General features: G+C 37.4%; 1 pseudogene; it reads right to left on the bottom strand.

The window, feature by feature from the left end:
* Positions 1-301: 301 nt before the first annotated feature.
* Positions 302-21,944, bottom strand: LOC149175602 (signal recognition particle subunit SRP54, chloroplastic-like; annotated as a pseudogene).
* Positions 21,945-22,196: the final 252 nt, after the last annotated feature.

The following is a 22,196-nucleotide window of genomic DNA, read 5'->3' as shown; positions in this document are numbered from 1 at the left end:
GTGTTCCACGGTGGTCGTTGCTAAAACCGCAGACGCCTGGCTTAAGTCTCAGCGAGGTGTAAATGTCAACACGATAGTTGGGGTTGTACGTCGGTCCTGCCCGATGGGTCGAACGTTGGACAATGTAGGTGCAAAACAATAAGGAACGACGCGAATGGGGGCGGTGGACGGCGGCAGCAACAGAATAGGACAGCGGTAGGGGCAACCTTTGTCTTAACACGTGTGCGTGTGGGGATTGTCAGAAATGGCCACAGTCTGTGGAAGCTATATGGGGGAAAGCACAATGGGGAGGGGACGCAAATCAGTGTATGCAGTCGAGAGGAGGAAGGCACTGGAGGCGGACAACGAAACCATTGTAACTGTCGATGTGTTCGAAATAATAACCATCCACGACATGCATCATATCACGGTCATAATTGCCTGAACCATTCTCGACGCCCGAATAGTTATGTGCCCAAGCACGACCAACCATTTGAGCATTTCGATACCTGCCATAATCTACAGCAATTTTCCTTCTCTTGGCAGGTGATTGTGCCAACAATTCAGGATTTTCCCTTTCCTCTTTAGTCATTGCATTGATCATCGATTCTACAATTCTCAGAATATTTTCTGCTTCACAAATCTGTGTAGCAGATATCTTCCCCATACCAAGGATCATTCCAATCACTCGATTCATAGAAACCATTCATGCAATAGCACAGATCTATTTTAGGTAGTCATTGAAATTAAATTTTGACTCCATGATCTTCTTTTGTAATTCCTATGCCTCTTCTTGTTTCATAACTTGATGTGCCTTTTCAACATATGAAAGGACATCTCCAATTCCTAAGATGCGGCTAGCCATGTGATCAGGGTAGAAAGGCTCAAGGTCTTCCATGTGTTCTCCCTATCCAACAAATTTGATATGTTCACCTGATACCTCTCTAACACTAAGAGCTGCACCACCCCGAGAATCGCCATCAAGTTTAATGAGTATGGCCCCAGTGATCCCAATTTCAAAATTGAATGTTGCCACCAAAGCCGCAGCTTCTTGGCCAGTCATTGCATCAACCACAAGCAGAACCTCTATAGGATTCGCACCCTGCTTTACTTGCTTTAGTTCATCCATCATACTTTTGTCTACATGCAGTCTTCCTGCAGTGTCCATAATGACCACATCCATGCCCTTCTTTGTTATTTCCACTGGAGTCACTTTTGTCCCTACTTTGTACACGGGGACTTCCACCTACTTTCTGAGAATTACAAGTTGGTCAATAGCAGCAAGCCTATATACATCAGTTGCAACCAACATACAATTCTTGCCTTTCTTCAAGTTGAGATAAAAAAGCCAAATTTGCACAAGTTGTCGTCTTTCCAACACCCTATAGACCCGCCATCAATATCACAGTAGGACCAGTTTTTGCAAAATCCAGTTCTACAACCTCTCCTCCCATTAGTTTCACGAGCTCATTATTCACCACCTTTACTAATTGTTGATCAGACCTAACTCCTTGAACAACTCCCACACCAATGGCCTGTTCAGTAACGACCTCTACAAACCTTTGGACAACAGGTAGACTCACATCTGCTTCTAAAAGAGCTCTTCGGATATCCCGCATGGGCTCTGCCATGTTCTCCTTGGTCAAAACATCTTGCTTGCTCAGTTTGGACCAGGTTGCTTCAAGGTTGGTTGTCAACTGCCCAAACATTTCTGCTCTTACAAGATACATGAACACGTTCAGTGGACAAGCCGAAATGTTGGGGCTTGAAGGATCATTTTCATCTTCATGTTCATTATCATTAGAATCATCATCTTGATCTGTATCATTCTCATATTCAGCACTATCAACATTTTGATCGAATTCTTCTTATTTTTCTTCTTCCACATTTTTCTCTTCATCATCTTCCTTATTATTGATTTCCTTTCGACATTCTTTAACTTCTGCAATTGATTTTTCTAATCGTTGAAATGCTTCTTGAATACTAAACTGCTCAACGCAATCAGGACGTGAATGTAATGGCACATTGTGTGGCGAACAACGTTCAAAGACTCGCATCATTATATTGTGCGCCATGGCTCTAATACCACTAAAAGCATAAAAATTGATACTGAAGCAAGAAAACTAAAAGCTTGGAGACGTGAATGTAAAAATACACAAGAGGTATTTAAAATAATAATTTATTACATATAAAATTGTATAAGTGATGATTGTTACAATGAGGACCCGCATATATATATATACCTAAGCAGGTGTCCTTTTGTGAATGGGTGTGTCTTTTAGACATGTCTTTTCACTTAACTTCATGACTATTTAACCTAATTAATATTTGATTATTTAATATTTATATTTATTTTATTTATTTACTTGTTATGAATTATATTCATAACAGATGTTCCCAAGGTTCACTTGTACTTTGGAGCTTCCAGGACTTTCTAGAATCAAAAATAATTCTTTTTACAAATATTTGTTTTCTTGGAAGGGTCTTATAAACATGATGTTGACTCCTTTGACTCAAGACAATAAATCCTAGAAGCACGAAGAACATTCTTTTACCTAGAAGACCATTATAAGCATGAAAGCCATGCTTTAATAATAATAAATTTTTATTTTCTTCTCTTGTTTGTTACATAGGATACATATGGAAATGAGTAAAAAAATTATGAAGACTGAAACTAGTTACATTTCACAACACTCCCTCTTAACTAGGGTGGTATTAATGATTGTACAACTAGTACAAAATCATATCTCAAACTGAATAGTTCTCATGAGAAGAGTCTGAATGATAAGCCATATTGTAAGTGTTATCATCATGACTAGTATTGTCTTTGAGGCCTAACTAGACAGACTCTTCTTTAATTAAGAGCATTATGTTGGGAGGTTTTATGTGTGATATTGCACTACCTCTACAAGGCACATACCCCATCCGGATGTCTACAAGGTATTCCCTTTTAGGACTATTATTATCTTGAATCTTCAATCCTGATTCCTCAAATAATATTGGTCCTCTTTGATCACTCTTCTCTTGTATACTTGTCACATCCTCAAAGAGTGTCAGTACCTTTCCTTTCTTGGATGCTACATCCTCAAGGAAACCATGGATTATTATCTAATCCTCCACCATTATCTCTTCATCACCTAAAGAGGATAATGCACATGTGATGTCCAACATCACTGCCTCTCAACCATAGAGGAAATCCCTATTCTCCTTTAATCTTGGGAATATAACCTTACTCCTATACAAGGAGACTCCTTTACCCCTCCTCAAAATCAGAGGAGAACTAGAATTCCTCTCTGTTTTTGAAGTCACCATCACAAAGCTCCCTCTTTCCTCTTTCCTTTGCATCATAGATCATTCTTTCTTTCAAATTATCATGGAACCACCTAATCTCTTCAATCTTGTGACAGGTTGCTGATGAGCCTCATCATTGAGTAATTATATGGGCCTTAATTGACCTTAATTCACCTCCTAGCTTAGTCAAACCAACTATTCTCACAACTTATTGCATACTTTTGATTATATTTTGTTTATGAGATGAGTAGAGTTGGATATTTTTCTTTGTGGTCTAATGTGCATGTAATGCAGGAATAAAGAATAAAAGCAAGGAAAATGCAGGGATAAAAGATAAAAGCAAGGAAGTATGGTAAAGACCTTGGTAAAAACTTGAATGGGACAAGGGAGAGGAATTACAGGAGGTAAATCCTCCTCATTTACTGTCCCTCCATTCGAATATCCCTCCATCGGCTAAAAGTACAAACAGCCCCCTTTTAGAAGGCAGCCAAGCAAGTGAAGGTGCAAACAACCAAATCAGGAGTACTAGAAAATAGCCAAGCAAGTGAGAGTGCAAAACAAGCCAATTCATGTGTACTAGAAGGCAGCCAAGCAAGTGAAGGTACGAGTTTATCTTGAGTTGGGAGCCAAGCCTCCCTACTAGAAGGCAGTCGAGCTAGTGAAAGGGAAAGCACGAGTTTATCATTGAATTGGGAGGTGTGCCTCCCTAATTTTGAAGGAAGTCATTGAAGACTTCAAATGTATAAGTAGAGAGGCTTAGGACCTCAGTTTTTTTACTAGTTATTCACTGGTAGTTACCAAGAGTTAGCAAGAATTCAGACTTCTCATTGTAGAACTCTACTTTGTTTTCAAGTTGTAGGTCTTGTAACAGTTTTTGGTTTATAATGAAGATGATTTTTGTTTTGAGCCAATACTGAGTTAACTCAGAGGGCTGAAGCTTTTGGGTTAGGGTCCGACCCTAGCAACCAAAGCTCCTCTTTATTGTATTGTTAAGTAGCATAGCTTCCTGTTTTCTGTTCATCTGCTTAAGTATTTCATTTCCATTACAGCAGTAGCATAGATTCATGGTTTGGTTGTTCATTTACTTTACTATTTCATTTCCATTACAGAGGTTTATTGTTTAACTGTTTATTTGTTTAAATAGTTGCAGTCTCATTACAGTAGTGTAGAGTAGATTAGTTGTGTTTCAGTTTGCTTCATTTATGCTTTCATTCAATTAGCAGGTTAGCAAAGAAAATATCCACAAGGTTGCCCACAAGTGTCTCGGCCTCACCTCCTCCCTCTGGGACCATGACGTGAGGAAGAAACCCTGCAACAACCCCAAAAACACAGGGTTTTGGTTTTCACAGGGAGTTTGTTGTTTAATGCAGTCACTGGGTTCATTACATTGTTACTCTATTCCTTTCATGATCATCTTCTCCTTCACTCTCTTCCTATCATTTGATCTCCCTCATATCCCTTTCATTCCCCCTCAGCATGAAATACTTAGGCAGAAGTTGTTAATTCATGATTTAAATGGTTTTTACCCATAGATTTCCTTTCACAGCAAAACCCGACCAATCACCGCCCGATTCACTTTTAACGCTAACTTTTTGCACTTTAAATCCCCATCGTTGATCTGCCTCATCAGATCTGACAGCTATCGCGCACCCACTCGCCATCTAGCTCGATCAAGTCTCCACTGTTGATCTGACTAGCCAGATCCAATGGCTATCGCGTGGATTTTTGTCTGATCGTTATTCGCTCGAGGGCACATGATAAGAGTGGTTTCCCCATGCTACGTGTCGCCTGGGGAGGCTAATCGCGTAAAATTATAGAAAACCACTTAAAGCTTTGAGGGCACGCGCTAAATAGCTTACCGCCCTCTAAACCCACTCTATCATTTCCGCACATTTTCTTCTCCTGCTTTAATCTCCACCGTCGATCTGTGTCTTGATCCGACGGTTGTCACTTCACCCGATCGCCAACTAGCTTGGCCGATCTCCACTGTTGATCAGCCCCACCTGATCCAACAGTTGTCGCGCCATATCGCGTGGATTTCTATCTGACCGTTATCTTCCCAAGAGCACGTGAGAAAAGTGGTTTTCTCATGCTACGTGTCGCTTGGTAAGGCTAATCGCATGAAATTTCAAAATACAGCTTATGGTTTTGAGGGCACGCGAAATACAGCTTACCACCTCCGCAAACCCACTACCATTTCCGCACATTTCTTTTTCCCGCGATCTAATCTCCATCGTCCATTTGCCGATTAATCATGTTCGTCCATCTCTTGACTTAGCCTCCACGATATAATCTTAGTCGTCCATCCTGTTAGGGTTCACTGCCTCGGATTCATTCATTAGGCATGGTTGTGGCATTGAGTTACCCGCTCTTGAGGACCGGTAAGGGCTCGACTGTTAAGGATGCGTAAGCAGGCTCGACCATAGGGAGAGGTCCCATTGATCAGGTAACATGATGGATATATGGATAGTAATCTCATTGCTAAGGTAACATCATAGCTATACTTCTATCATATATGCCCAATTTGTTCACGTAAGTAAGCGTGCCGGTTCTTATCCCATCCCAGCCAGTAAGATAAGCAAGGAAGCACGTGAAGGGAAGGGGTCAGCTTCCATTCATTGCTCTTTCTATCGGTATGCTGAAACCACACATCTGAAAGTAAGGGCAGCGGACCAAATGGGAGATGTAAAAGGGTCATATTCTTCACGAATAGAAGGAGTGGGAGGATCTTCTGCTGAAGCCATTTGGATAGTTTTATAGGTTATTTCTACAGCAGTCAAAGGCTACAGACAATTTACCCTGGCAATTACCCCGCTTCAACTGGACAGATGCTTCTCCCCTTGCCCTCAACACGCCACATCCACCCGGAAATAATAACGACCGCACCGGGAAAGCCCGCATAGAGATAAAAGCGACCGGAGGAGAAAGAAAAGCACTGTTGAATGAGCTAGTTGGGTTAGTTTATTACTAGGTTTCCATACCTTGGGACTTTATGTCCATAATGATGTTATGCTTGCTTTCGGTACTCCAGAAAAACAAATCTTGATCGAGCCCATATTTGCTCAGTGGATACAATCTGCTCATGGTAAGACGTTATATGGTTTCGATATACTCCTATCTTCAACAAGTGGTCCATCATTCGATGCAGGTAAGAGCATATGGTTACCCGGTTGTTAAATGCTATTAATGATAATAATAATTCATTGTTCTCAACAATTGGTCCTGGAGACTTTTTGGTTCATCATGCTATTGCTCTAGGTTTGCATACAACTACATTGATCCTAGTTAAAGGTGCTTTGGATGCGTGTGGTTCCAGGTTAATGCCAGATAAAAAAGATGTTCACCCATCTACCTACGTACCCTCCTGCAATCCGATCTCAGCCGTTCATTTGCCTTTCACCTGCCTGATCCAACGGCTCTTATGCATTGTTGCTCATTACGTCCTCTTTTGACCAATTTTGATCTCCGACTACTCTTCCGCTTAAACACAAACTTAGCTTAGTTTCCTTTGCTTACCCCTTAGTCTAGTTTTGATGCTTTTACTTCTGTAACTTAGAGAATTAGCATTAGATTAGTGATTGATCTAGTAATTCTGCTTAGCATAGTTGTTTAATTGGTTAGCTAGGGTCTGGTGTGAGTTTAGCATTACATGATTGTTTTCTTCATTATTGCAGTAGAGTAGCTCTCCCTTAGAATAGATTTTCTCTTCTTCCATCAAAATCAAGCTTCTTCTAACCCTATAGAAGTCTGGCTTGGAACCCCTGGGGTCTCTTGCCAGATGAGCAGTGACAACAGGTAGTACCTTCACTTCTACTTGTGCATATAGCACTGTCACCTCCAAGTTTGTACAAACCCCGGGTTGATAAATAAAGCTAGTAGCCCTGGGAGTTGCAGCATTCTTGCTGCAATACCTAGGCTCATCAAATGCAGGCCAATCTTCTTGCTTGTCACTTTCTTATTTCATATAAAGGCATTACATTGCGCCTTACCAAACTTCAAGTTGATCATAGCTTCTTCTTGAAAGTGATCTTCCTTTGACTTCTAGGTTATCTTCTCACATTGCTACCTTTAAATCTCAAGATGTCCATATCTTGACTTTATAGTTTCCAAGTACCGAATATCGAGCTTCCCTCAATATCCTTCATCCATACAGTTGAACTTCCCTCGACTGCCATCATATATTCCTGCAATATTCTTCGAGGTAGAAAAAATAATATGTTAACTAGATAACCAAAATCAATGAAAATTAGACTTACCTCATCATGATGAATTTTTCACTCCATAAACATCATTATCTCCTCCTGTGTTTTCCTTCATGCATCAGAGTGCCCAAGGATCGAACTTGACTACGAAGTTACAAATTTTTCTTCCAAAGACTATTATAGATGTTAATCATTATTATATATATTCTAGAGAAAGTCTTAAATCCTTAAGTCAAATCTTATTATTTTCAAGCATCGTATATCCATATACCTAAGCATATTTTATGACCAACTTTCTCTCCACAAGATTCTATACATATGAATCTTATCCAAAGTTTTATATCCAACATGCATTTTTATGCTTTCATCTGATCATCTAGCTATTCATATATCTCACAAAGAACTTACACCTTGACCCATTTCACTCCTTCATCCCTTTACCAATATTGACTCCACATTACATGGATGTAGTGTTTTTCCCAAGAACCTTCCAAAATGATGGTTCTTTTCTGAATCATAATGATTCAACTAAGCAGGATGACAACCTCTAACACAATGTTAGACGAGATTTGGATAATTAATATGAAAAATGGTATATCTATCCATCTATCTAGATGATCTCTACAAAGAAACTAACTTATGTAAATTACAGGCATGCTATTATCGTATGCTTATTTCTATGATGTTACGCAAAGCATACTATCCTAAAAAGAAAGATTAAACTTCACAGAGAACCTGACAATCAGTGAACCTTCTTTAGTAGTAAAGATGCTTCACTTCTTCCTTGTTTTCCTTCTTAGACTCTCCCACTACCTCTGGTACGTGAGATTCACTCCTTTCCTTTCTCTTGTTGTTCTACTTGTTTGGATGGTCCCTCTTAAAGTGTCTGAATTCATTGCATTCAAAACATTTCACTTTGGACATGTCTTTCTTCTTGGACTTAGAAACTTTCCCTTCTTCATCTTATTGACTCAAGCTAGAAATTATTAGGATTTCTCATCCGATCCAATATCATCCTTGACCTTGATCCTTAATTCTTCTAATATTCACTACACCCACAACTCATAGAAGGGTGTTGAATCCTTTTTGGAGTATATGTGTGTTGCAAAGTTGCTCCATTCTAGTGGAAATGCATTTAGTACACAAATGGTTACTTTAGAATCAATGATTGGTTCCCCAAGTCCTTGCACATGGTCTCTTAGTTGAGAGACTCTCATAGAAAATGATGCCACATCCTCATCCTTTGATTTCTTCATTTTGTACAGCTTGTTCCTCAGTGACATTTTTTGTCTTGTTTTACTTACCGAATACAAATTCACAAGCTTGTCACATGGCCTTAGAAGTCTTCTTATTTGCAACAAATGGAACAAAATAATCCTTAATTGATTCAAATATGATCCTTTGAGGTCTTACTTCCCTTTTCTTGTACTTTTCTAGTTATTGTGTCTTATCTTTCTCATGTTCAGTAATTTCCCCAGTAACATATTCCATTACTTCTTGTTCTGTGAGTATCAAGTCAATTATTTTCTTCCATGCTAGATAGTTTGATGCCTCAATGAGATTATTTTTTTCTTTCCAGAAAGAAACCATATGACTTGAAGATTCAAGAATGGTGTAATAATATGTTACTTGAGATCAAGATTCTCCTTGATGAAGTCTTCAACCTTCTTTTATGCCTTCAAGATTCTTGAAGAGTATTCAACAACAACTCTTAATGTCCATGATGCCTTCCAAATATATTTTCTTCTAGAGAGAGACATCAGCAATCCTTTTGAAGTCTTCCTTTTAGATTTTCCTTAGATTCAAGCTTGATGTAGACTTGATCTCCTTGTAGAAACCCTCCTTCTAGTTTTTTCAATGAGTCTTCAACCCTTCTTGAAGTCTTCTTCTTCAGATTTTCCTTTTCCCTTCCCTTTGACAAGTAACTCCTTCTAGTGTCCTTCCAGTTGCCTTCCTTACTCACCTTAGCTCTAAAACCATGTTGGAAAATCTATAGTGGCAATTATTAATCTTATTTTCCTTAAGCTTAATATTTTCTTGTGAACTTATTAGCTTTCTTATGTTCTTTTAATTAGATATTTCATCAAACAAATAGAAAGAACATAAACTGCAGCAATAGAGGACATAGATATTAGGCTCTCAGCGAAGGCAAAACCCCTCCAAGGAGAAAACCCGAAAACTCTTATCTTCTTAGAATCTGCTTCAAATGAGATACAAAGACCCAAACCCTAGAATAGTCATTCTCCTAGTACCAAGTCAGCCCTTCCTCAAGTCCTTCCTTGATTCTGCACCAAACTTCTACACACTACAACGTCGACATGCCAACTTCGATACTTCTACTCAACCTGCAACTTCGAACCTGCAATTTTGATCTTGTAGTTTCCCAGGAAACCCTAGATCAACCTCCTCTTGAGACCTTCTTGGAGAAATAAATCTCCTCCTAAGGTCAACAAGACCTAGACAGAGTATCCTTCACTACTACTACCAGATGTTGCATTTCGTCTTACTGCAACTCGATCCTGTAATTTTGGCCTCCTTTTGTAGCACCAAAAACCCTAGAACTCTCCACATGTGAGAGACATAGAGCCTAAAAACAAAAAAATTTCGTCATTTCTTCTCTTCCTTGGCTTTCGCTCTCCTTCCTTCTCTTCCCAGCTCTAGATCGAACTTCTTGTGATATCGAACTTTTGGAGTGACTAAGGAAAAATGGGGTCGAACTGCTCCTTTATATGGCCTTCTCAAGGGGTCTAATTCCCTCCTTTAGGCCGACTTGTACTTTGGAACTTCCAGGACTTTCTAGACTCAAAAATAACTCTTTTTACAAATATAGTTTTGCCTGGAAGGGTCTTATAAATGTGATTTTGATTGTTTTGACTCAAGACAATAAATCTTAAGACCTAACAAACCCTAGAAGCCCGAACAACATGATTTTACCTAGAAGACCATCAATAATGAGCATGAAACCCATGCTTTAATAATAATAGTGTTTTGTTTTCTTCTCTTGTTTGTTACATAGGATAAATATCGAAATGAGTACAACAATTATGAACACCAAAACTAGTTACATTTCTCAACACCTTCAACCAAGTATCAAACTATAATATTTTTCTATAATACTCTTCTATGTTTTCTTGATTACTATATTTGTGGATTCTTGATATCATATTTTAGAGGAAATGGTTTTAATCTTGTGAAACCCTTTCTTCTTGTTTTAAATCTTGTAACCTCGAATGAATTCTTAAGTCCCTGACCACCTGTATGCCTTCAATAGATCATTTAAGGCCACAACTATCTAAAGGACCCCAAGGTAAATTTTTGTCGTCAAGTATTTCGGTTCAAGGATTTTGTTTTAAAGATTTAAGTTTTATGGTGAGGGTACTACTAGAAGTTGCTCATTTTGCTTGTAACAAGTTTGTTATCCGTAAAATAACTCAAGATTTCTCAACATGGAACATTAATTTTACCTCTCTAGGTAAGAACCCCCTTAACATCGATTTTCATCCACAGGTATTTAATCGATATGGAGGATTATGACAACTAGTGACGACTATGGTTGCTTCTTTATAGCTATTTGAATAGATTATGACAACTAGTGACGACTATGGTTGCTTCTTTATAGCTATTTGAATAGGGTTTCGCATACTCAGCCTCAATTTGTGTTGTTAGCTTAAGGATTTAATCTTTGAACTTGATATTTGTATGTTAAATTGACTCTAGAGTATGCTCAAATGGACTCATTTTGAAGTTATTCATGTTTATAATACTTTGTACTCATTTTTGTGTGGCTAGGATTCCTACTCCTGCAATTTATATATGGTTAATATATGTCTTTAGTAAAATTTTAATTATGTTACTTTGTACATGTATATTTGATCTTTACAACTTTAACTCTATGGCCTACTTCAATATGAATCTATGCAAAAAATGTATGGTTGTTCCTTTTAATTGATTAAGCACCTCTTTGTTTGAATAATAGATACTTCATTTATCCCATAGTGTCTCAGTTTTCCATTAGTACTTCCTCTCTTTAAAACACTTGGCCGGAGTCAAAGCTCGAAATTTTTCATAGCAGATTTCATGTAGAAAGAGTAGTTATAGTGTACCTATGCAAATGAGTCTTGTAACTACTTCCTGTGAGTGCTTTACAATTCAAGTGGGTGTTGGATGCATTAGGAAGTTAATATGGAGGTTATCCCTACATACTAGCTTACAAGCATGTTAAGCCCACTTAAATTGTTTTGTTTGACTATATGGTAGCTTGAAATAAAATCATTTACCAAGTTTCTATTTTTTCACTATTCATGATACCAAGCAAAATAGCAATACTTGTCCAAAATACTACCATATTTAGAATCTGTTGATTAAGAGTATTTATTTAGGAATTTCCAAACTTCTATATAGAAAATGTAATACCTATCTCTATTCAAATATGTCTATTTTTACTTTGTTTATTGTGAATCATACATGTATCCATGATGTACTTACTGTGAATAGTTATATGCATTCATGAGAAATACCATATATTTATTATTGCATGCTAATTATTTATTTTCCTTTCTCTGCTCACTGAATGCTCTACTTGTTGTTCATTCTTGATACAAACACCCACTTTCTAAGTATCATTGATTAAATACATGTTTCAAAAGCAAACATTCATAATAACATAATGACTAAAGTAGTAGGAACCAGCACTTTCCTCCCAACCAACAAATTGCAACCACATCGATTACCCTCGAGCCTTAGGCTTCTCTACTATTAGTAATATTTCCTTCTGTTTGTTCGTATTTTTCCTCCTCCCCACACAGACTTTAGCAGCGTCCTGCTTTTTCCATGTTTGCTCTCTTTTTTGTACCTAGGATTTTTAAAGGAATCTTTCAAACTTAGTCTCCAGCATTACATTTCATTCTAGCTATGTTGTTTATTCTCCACCCAGCGTAACATTTATCTCTAGTTATGCTGCCTCTTGATGGTGATAATTCCTCCTGGAAACTTGGTTATAATTGTGACAGTTGCCACCTATACTTGTCCACTACCTAGGATTCCAACCACTTAAACAATTACTAGTATTAGAGTAGCCTAACTAGTCATGTGTTGGTTCCCATAATATTTCTATGAAAAGACAACGATTTTTTTATATTTGCACATAAATATTTACATCTATCATTTAATTTTTCAGTTTTATTCTTGGCCCACGGCCAATGTTTCTCACTTAAATAATTACAAGTGGACATAAAATCATAAATTCCTGCAAAAATAATTACAATAGGGGTATTTACAAACTCCATCTAGAGGGTGTAAAGCTCAAATATGATGGTAATATATCTAGGGATAAACTAATCAAAGACTAGGCAAAGAGAATAGATGATGTCATTATATCTAAAAAGAAGATAGATGAAATGGGTGTGCAGAGTCTAGAAAAACCATCAAATGTGAAACTGTATTTAACCCCTCATTCCCAATAAAGATTTCACGGACAAGAATATGATATCGACATTAACAAGGAAGATGGAATACTCATTACTATTCATGGAAAAATGCATCACAAAACCATTATTCAATAGGATAATATCAAAGACCAACAACTACTACAAATTAGAGAAGTTACAACAACAATACATGGAATCATAGGACAGAAAATTATGCAACCACCATCCCTGGATCATTATAAATGAAGGAAAAAAATTGTAAATATAAGGAAATCCTACTATTTAGTGTCATCACATGTAAAACCCTTAATTGCAAAGCTTTGAAGACAAAGATTTTGAAGGAGATTACGATCGCATGACCCCAAGTGGGGCATATATGACATTAAAGGTATATTATGACCCCAGGGAGAGGAAAGTATGGGGTTAAATGTATATGAAATGTATAATGTATATATAATAGGTTCAACCTAATAATGAAGAGGCCAAATCTACAATGTGTGAATACGTATATATATAGAGATCATGTATTCATTATCGAGAATATGTGATTTGAATGTACGAATGTATTTGGGTATTTGGAGGAGTTTCTCCTTCTATTTAAGGATTTATTGTGTAATTTATCTCTCTTATCTATCTTGGAGTTGTGGCCCATAAGATAGGTAAGTTACATAATAACTCCTTAAAGAATAGGAAAAACTCCTCCAAATTCTTAAATACATTCATACATTCAAATCACATGTCCTCAATAATGAATACAATGATCTCTACATATACCTATTCACACATTACACATGTGACCTTTTCACTATTAGGTCAACCTTATTACATATACATTTACACATTTCATGTACGTTTAACCCCATATATGCCCCTCCTTAGGGTCATATCATATACATTTTATCCCATATATCTCCCCTTGAGGTCAATTTTTATGGTCACAACCCAACCAGACACCAAACTGATATATTATAACTCCACGTATTTGTGGGAAAAGGGATCTCTCATGTAGAGTGATTTCACTACTATGTTTACAAAGGTGTACATACCTACCCCTTTGATTCTAAGGTATGACCCCCAAGATGTATAATGTTGTTTTTCAATGCTACATTGACATGTGGCATTTAAAATTAGTAATAAAAAAAAATATTCATCCCCATTCCCCTAAATAAAACTTCGACAAAAACAAAAAATTTAAATATTGTAAATGTTAAAATTTTACCCAAGCTTAAAATTCCAAGGCAAGAAAGAACTAAAATATACAAATCAAGTCCTTGGGGATTTTCTTTGTGTTGTGTGTTAATGATGTGTTGTTTTTACCAAATAGTATCAAGCTTCCTCCAAGGCTAATTTAGGAGGAGATGCCAATAACTAGGATGAGTTGCATGCACTAGTTGCACTGCTCAAAATTGTTATGGAGAAAAATATTATTACTCTACAAGTTTTCGAAGACTCCAAAATGGTCATACACTATGTGGAAGGGGCTTCGAAACAACAAAATATTGTACTTTGTGCACTTATAGATTGAATTTTAGACATGATGGGTTTCAACAATAATAATTTTAATCATTTCATTTTTATAAAGAACACAATATGTAAGGATATGGCCTTTTGAAACAAGCACTTCAACACACAGTGAATATGTTAGGTTTGGCATAGTATAGGGAGGATGGGAACCATGCCTTTTTTTAAACCATAGCTTTTGGTTAGTCCTGGTGAAGCATAGGGAGGATGGGAACCATCCTACAATAACTAGACTATCCTCGCTTTTTTTAAACCACAGCTTTTGGTTACGAGATTTTGAAGGCAACACTAAAAATAATATCATTATCTTCTTATCTTCTACATCAATATTTGTTGTATTTTTAAGAATGTATGCTTAGTGAGAGGAGCCTATATAGTTTGATTTAATAGGTGCTTCTAAGGATTTTTGTTTTAGATGCTTTTATGGCATGTTTTGATCATTTTCTTTATATTGGTTGTTATATGGCTTGAGTGCCCATGTTCACAAACATTCGCATATTATAGTGTCACTATTTTTTTTTAAATAAAGATATTATGACTTTTTTTAAAATTACGTGCACATATACAAATAAGCATTGTGGATATTATCTCAAGTGGAATCAGAATTTTGATGCCTAAAGATCTACAGATAAGATGGATGTGTGCTAGTTTATACAAGCAGCCCTTGATATTGTGCAAAGATCCATAGTACTCAACATCCTTACATTTTATTGTAATATCTATTCTTCAATTAGCCACTCAAATTCATTTACGAAAATGCATACTTCCCTGTCCATTAAACACTAATTTGGTTATAGAAAAGAAAGTAGCATCTTGCATATTACTACACTTTATTCCAAGTCAAGAGGTTAATAAAAATCATTTTATGAGGGTGAAGGTGAAAATGGCTTTCGTGGGAGCTATGGTTCCGGTTACAGCTATCGCAGGCGAGGTTGCCGCGGCTCAAACTAGGCCCAGGGCCAAAAGAAAGGAGGGACTTAATCCAGCGAGAGTTAGGGCTCCGATTGCTGTCAACACCAAAGTGAATTTGGCGGCGGTCTTATGGAAGCAAGCCAATAAAGAAACCATGTAGAGGAACTGGAAGCATGGTCTGGAGCAAACAGAAACGACTGCGGAAGAGACGGCAATCTTGGATCCAGGGCAACAAGACTATAGATTTTGGCGCAGCTCCATTAGCTCCAAACGAATCGAAGTCTATCAATTCAAAACCCCACTTTTTGACATATACCCTCTAAGCTTTGCGGACAATAGAAAGGAGGTAAGGGCTTTTTATCAATCATGCAAGCATATTACAAATGGGGTTTACCACTTTGTGATGCAGGGCCTGACAATATTTTCCACAATAATACCTACGGAACCTTTGTATTATCAATCTGCGAAAACTAGAATGAGGAAAAAAACATGACAAATAGGTATGTACATAGTCTCAAATGGAGATCCACAATCAACAATTTGGGGATTGATGGACAATGTGGCGATTTGGGTAACTTTGGGCCCTCCGCAACCTCCATTCAGGTTTTTGCCCAATAGAGCATCTGGAGCAACTCAGCCAGGACCAGATCTCGCCCCCTCAGCATTTTCTCAGCGTACCCGAAAGGAAATCTCTGGGAATACAAAGATGTGCAGTGAATCTGATGCAGATGGGCAAATTTACTCTCAGACAGAACCAGAACCTGAATCGCTGGTAAACCCTCTTCCCTTTCAAGTTTTTATAAAAACCCCTTCTGGGAGGACACATCTGGCTTGGGTACAGGTAACCAAATCAGTATAGCTTTTGAAGAACAGCATCTTCCAGCATACTGGTTATCCTACAGGATCACAGGTTTTGATCTTTGGAGGCAAAGTACTCCAAGACTACAAATCTCTTATGGATTACAAAATCTTACCTGAGTCTACCATCACTCTCAACCTGCGGCTGAGGGGAGGCGCGGCAGACCATCGCAAAACAAATCCTTCAGGCAGTGGCATAGGAAGCAACACAGCAAAAATCCCAGAAACACATCAAAAGCAAAAAAGTGCAGGGTTATCCTTCAAAGACATTCTTGAAGGAAATAAACCAGCTACAACATCAACAAAACAAGCTGGCACAGCACCCGCCCCATACATTGTGGAACAATTGAGTTACACCCCAGAATTAAATATGGATATACCAGAAACAGACGAGTATTGTTCTTCATTTGAAAAACAAGCATTAATTTGCAGATTCAACTGTTTTTGGCCCAAATCTATGGACCTTTTCCTTTGGGTCTTCAGAACCTGGACCAATTTATGTGACATTCATCTCTATTCCAAAGGGTTCTTCATTGTAAAATTTCGTACAGCAGAGGAAAGGTACATCATTATGAGGGAAGGACCATGATTCATGGGATCTGCGGGTCTCTTCATTACTCCATGGTTCCCAGAATTTGATCCAAATACAATGGTTGTATCTTGGATGTCGGTTTGGGTTCGTCTTCACAACCTACCACTACATTTCTAGAGCCCTCAAGTCCTGTCTGGTATAGGCAACACCATTGGGTGATTCATTAAAATGGACACAGAAAGAACGGAGGAAGGAATTTACACATTTGCATGCATGTGTGTGGAAGTAGATCTCAGCAAAGGACTGCCAAACCAAATACAACTAAAGTATAAACAGAGATGTTGGACACAAATACTAGATTATGAAAATACTACATTCAGATGTAGAATTTGCCACCAAACAGGGCATCTTCAAAATACATGCCCAGAAGCCAAAAAAGATATGCGTAGGAAGAAGAAAGTAGGAAAACAACCCAAGGGATGGAAATTCCCTCCACCAGACCCTGATGATGTCCCTGTTGAGGAGGAAGATAAGGAAAAGGAACACCCCATTCCCAAAGAGAACAATCAGACACACAAGGAACCAGAAACTGAGGAATTTGTATCACATGATCTGATGGACTCTTTGCCGGAAAAGATACCAGACACAATGGATACCAGTGGAGCCAAAAGACATCATACTTCAGACCACTCAGATTCAGACAAGGATAATCCTCGCCCTGTGGAGGACACTTCACTCACACTGTTTTCGTCCTTGCCGACTCAAGGGGAGTGGCGAAAGGTCGAGAAGAAAAAAGGGAGAAAAGTATAATTTTCTCCCCAAATGTACATTATTTTCTTTCTGGTTATTTTCTTTTGAACAACAGTCTTTGACCTGCTAATGGATATGCGCTTCAGCATCTACAAAATGTAATTTTGTTATTATTAATAAAATTACAAATTTTCCTATGGGAAAAGAAATCATTTTATGATGTAGAAAGTTGGAAAACTATAGCACAAAAAGTGCTTATCACAAGTGCATGCATTCTTTTACAATGTTATTTTTCATAATGTGTTACTATTTGCCAATTATTTAATTTTCTACAATGTTATTTTTCAAACAAGCTGGAATTTGCAAAAAAAAAATTCAAACCCCATAACCACTATGTTGAATTCTGGAGTCATTTAACAATCAAAAGCAAGAAAGAAATGCATAAAATGAGAAATTGAAATTACACAAGTTAGCACAAACAGTTACGTGGTAAAACCCTGACAGGTTGTCAAGGAAACCTCTACGGGGCAATGTATTGGAATTCTTATTGCTCAAAATGACTTTCCAAGTTACGTACAACCTCTCGGGCAATCACCAATTAGTATGGGCTACTTCGTTACATAACTTCCTTTCGTTATAAAACTGACTGAACGGTAAAGTAAATTTTCCCATATAATTATTATTTACATTAATTTGTTGTTATCTTTTAGCAATATTCACCTTGACAACAATTTTCCTAATCCCTTGCCCATGCCCATTCATCATTTCTTCTACAAGCCAAGAGAAGCCAAACACCATCGCAGCTTCTCTACTGAAACTGGCTTTGGGAATATGTTTGCACGACTCTCCTATGTATGGAATTTCTTGAGAGTTACTTTGTTGACATCGATCACATGTCTCACAAAATGGTACCTTACATCAATGTGCTTGGTCTTGCTGTGATAAGTTGGATTTGTATCCAAATGAGTAGCACTTTGACTGTCACAGAACACATTCACTTTCTCCTGCGTCCTTCCAGTCTCAGCGGCTATATACTCTACTTCAGTAGTGGAAAAAGCAAGAGTGTCTTGAAGCTTTGACATCTAGCGAATTGCTCCACCTGCAAGAATAAAGACATATCCTATAGTAGATCTCCTCTTGTACAAATCACCTGCATAATCAGCATCCACATATTCGCAGACTGATCCTTCACTACCATTAAAGATGATGCAATGGTCACTTGTACCTCTCAAATACCGAAGCACCCATTTCACTGCTTGCCAATGTTCTTCTCCTGGATTTGCCATGAACCTGCTGACAACTCCAACTGCATGTGAAATGTCAAGTCTTGTAGATACCATCACATACATTAAGTTGCCAACTGCATTTGCATATGGTACACGAGACATATACTTCTTTTCTTCATCAGTTCTAGGACTCAAAACCGAACAAAGCTTAAAATGGGAAGCTAATGGAACATTGACAGGTTTCACACTGTTCAAACTAAACTTTTCAAGTACTTTCTCCACATACTTCTGTTGTGATAACTAGACCTTTCCATTTTTTCTCTTTGTGTATCTCCATGCACAAGATATGTTTTGTCACTCCAAGATCCTTCATGTCAAACGTCCTAGAGATTTGAGCCTTTAACCTGTTGACCTTTTCCATACTTTTGCTCACAATAAACATATTGTCAACATACAAGACCAAGATAATGAATATGGCATTGAAACTTTTAAAGTACACACAATGATCATACTCACTTCTAGTAAAGTTATGGCTCACCATGAAGGCATCAAACTTCTTGTACCATTGCCTAGGAGACTGCCTCAAGCCATACAGTGATTTCTTGAGCATGCAAACTAATCCTCTGTTGCAACCTTCTACAAAACCCTCTGGTTGTTCAATATAAATCTCTTCATTCAAATCTCCATGAAGATAATTTGTTTTGACATCTAACTATTCTAACTCAAGATTAAGTAATGCAGTTAGTGCTAACACAGTGCGAATAGAAACAAGTTTTATGATTGGTGAAAAAATATCATGAAAGTCAATACCTTCAACCTGAGAATACCCTTTTGCTACCAGCCTCACCTTATATGTTTCGATACTTCCACCAACATTTTGCTTTAATTTGATGATTCATTTACATCCAACAGCACTTCTCCCTTTCGGAAGTTCTACAAGATCCCAGGTTTTGTTCTTGGCTAAGGAATCCATTTCTTCGTCCATAGCGCTTTTCCATTTTTCGTTATATGCATCATCCACTGCTTCCTGATAACAAGGTTCCCCATCTTTAGTAATCAATGCAATAGATGGCGCAAAATCTTCATACCTTTTAAGTGTTCTTCTCTCCCTTGCAGACCTCCTTAGAGTGACTGGTTGTTGAACTGGCTCCTGAACTTCTACAGTTTCCTTTGCATCTTCTTCACCTTTTTTCTTTAGAAGTCTCTCCTTCCTTTTGACTTTATGAAAAAGGTTTAGCCTCCAACTGAATTTGTTGATTCGGCGATACATGTTTCTATTCAACTATTTCAACCTCTGATTTTAGAAGAGAGGATTCATCAAATGTTACATCTCTACTAATGATTATTTTTCGTAAAGAATGATCGCACACCCTGTATCCTTTCACCGCATAGTCATACCCAACAAAGACATAACATTTTTCTTTTGGGTCTAACTTTGAACAATGTTTCATTGGAATAATAGCATAGGCATCACAACCAAAAATGCTTAAATGTGAATAATCACAAGACTGACTCAGCCAAACTTCTTCAGGGATTTTACAATTAATGGCAATTGAAGGTGATCTGTTTACTAAAAAAAAGGCAGTAGATATTGCTTCTGCCCACAACTCCTTTTGCAGGTTAGCATTGTTGATCATGCTTTTGGCTCTTTCCATAAGACTTGGATTCATAAATTCAGCGACGCCATTTTGCTGAGTACAAGCAGCAGTTTTATGTCTAACAATCCCTTCATCCTTGCAATATTGTTCAAATTCTAAGGAAGTAAATTCACCGCAATTGTCAGTTCTTAAACATTTAATTGATTTTCCTATTTTATTTTCCGCCATAGCTTTAAATTGTTTAAAAACATTAAATACATCAGCTTTTCTTTTCAACATATAGACCCAGACTTTCTTGGATAAATCATCAATAAATGTTAGAAAGTATAATGCACCTCCATAAGATACAGTGGAAGATGGTCACCAAAGATCAGAATGAATATAGTAAAAAAATTCTTTACTATTATGACTTCCAGTTTTAAATTTATGTTTACATTGTTTTCCATATAGACAATGTTTAAAAAAATCCAACCTCAAGGATTTCAAATTAGGTAGCAATTTGTGATTCGTCGAAACTTGAAGGCCCTTCTCGCTCATGTGACCCAACCGTTGATGCCATAGGTGAGTATCTTCTTCAATCTTCTCAGATACAGTCATTGTCTCACTGCCCTGAGTACTTCCTTCGAGTCTGTAAAGATTTTCAATCTTCTCTACCTTCATAACAACCAAAGCACCCTTTGAAACTTCCAGTACTCCATTTTGACATGTAAACGTGTAACCTTCAGAGTCTAATGCTCCCAAAGAAATCAAATTAATTCTCAAATCAGTGATCTAACATCAGTTAATGTTCTAACTGTATCATCATACATTTTAATTAACATTTCCCATTCCAACAGTCTGACAAGATACATTATTAGCCATAAACACAGAGCTCCCATTCATAGTCTCATATGAAGTGAACCAATTTATGTGCGGACTCATGTGATGAGAAGCACCAGAATCTAATAGCCAATTTTCATCATTCTGAGAGACATTGCAAACAGGAAAAGTTTCATCTACCATACCTAATTCAGCAGATAAAACTTCATCAATCATACCTGACTCAACTTGATTTATTTCCGTCTTTGGGTTTTCAAAGGACTCCTTTCTTTTCCAACAGTGTTTCTTGAGATATCCTATTTTGTTGTAGTACCAACATTTGGCTTTACACTTCTTGCCTTTCGATTTTGATCAAGAAGAACTTCTTGCTTTCTCCCCTCTTTCCTTGGACAGACTTTTGGCTACCATGGCATATGGTGCAAAAGTTTCAATGTTGGACTTCCTCCATACTTCTTCAGATAACAGAGCTCCCACAACTGAATCAAATTCCAAAGGTTCGGTTGTGCTCAAACTCATACTAGTCACAAAGTGATATCTTTGTCTTCTTCCTTAAATTTAACCTGCATGTCTAACAATTGGTAAATAAGTGTATTAAAAACATTTAATTGTTCTGCAAATTTAGTACCTCCCTTTATCTTAAGGCTATACAGTTGCCTCCTCAAATAAGTTATATTGGTTAAAGATTTGGTCATATACAATGTTTCCAATTTTACCCACAAACCTGATGCAGAGGTTTTTTCAACAATGTTGAAGAGAACTTCATCTGCCAGGGACAACCTGATAATACTAAGAGCTCGAGCATCCAAGTCCTCATAATCCAAATTTGTCATGTTAACAGGGTTCTTTTAACCCCATCTAATGCTTTGTGCAACCCTTGTTACACCAGCGAATCCCTTACTTTCAGTTTCCACAATGAAAATTTGCACTTGCCGGTGAACTTCTCCATCTCAAACTTAACATTCATCATTTTTGTCATTTCTTTCTACAGGGTCAAAAAAAAATATGCTTCTAGGTTTTCCTTCTAACAGCTAAGGTTTTCAACTAGGGTTTTCTCTCTTTAAATTGCTGCTGCTTAATAATTT

The sequence above is a fragment of the Pinus tabuliformis genome, chromosome 4_1 (genome assembly GCF_031772625.1).
Source record: "Pinus tabuliformis cultivar Carrire ecotype Pingquan chromosome 4_1, CPIR1, whole genome shotgun sequence".
NCBI classification, from domain to species: Eukaryota; Viridiplantae; Streptophyta; class Pinopsida; order Pinales; family Pinaceae; genus Pinus; species Pinus tabuliformis.
Note: the sequence above shows the minus strand (reverse complement) of the source record. Positions and strands in the feature narration are given on the sequence as shown.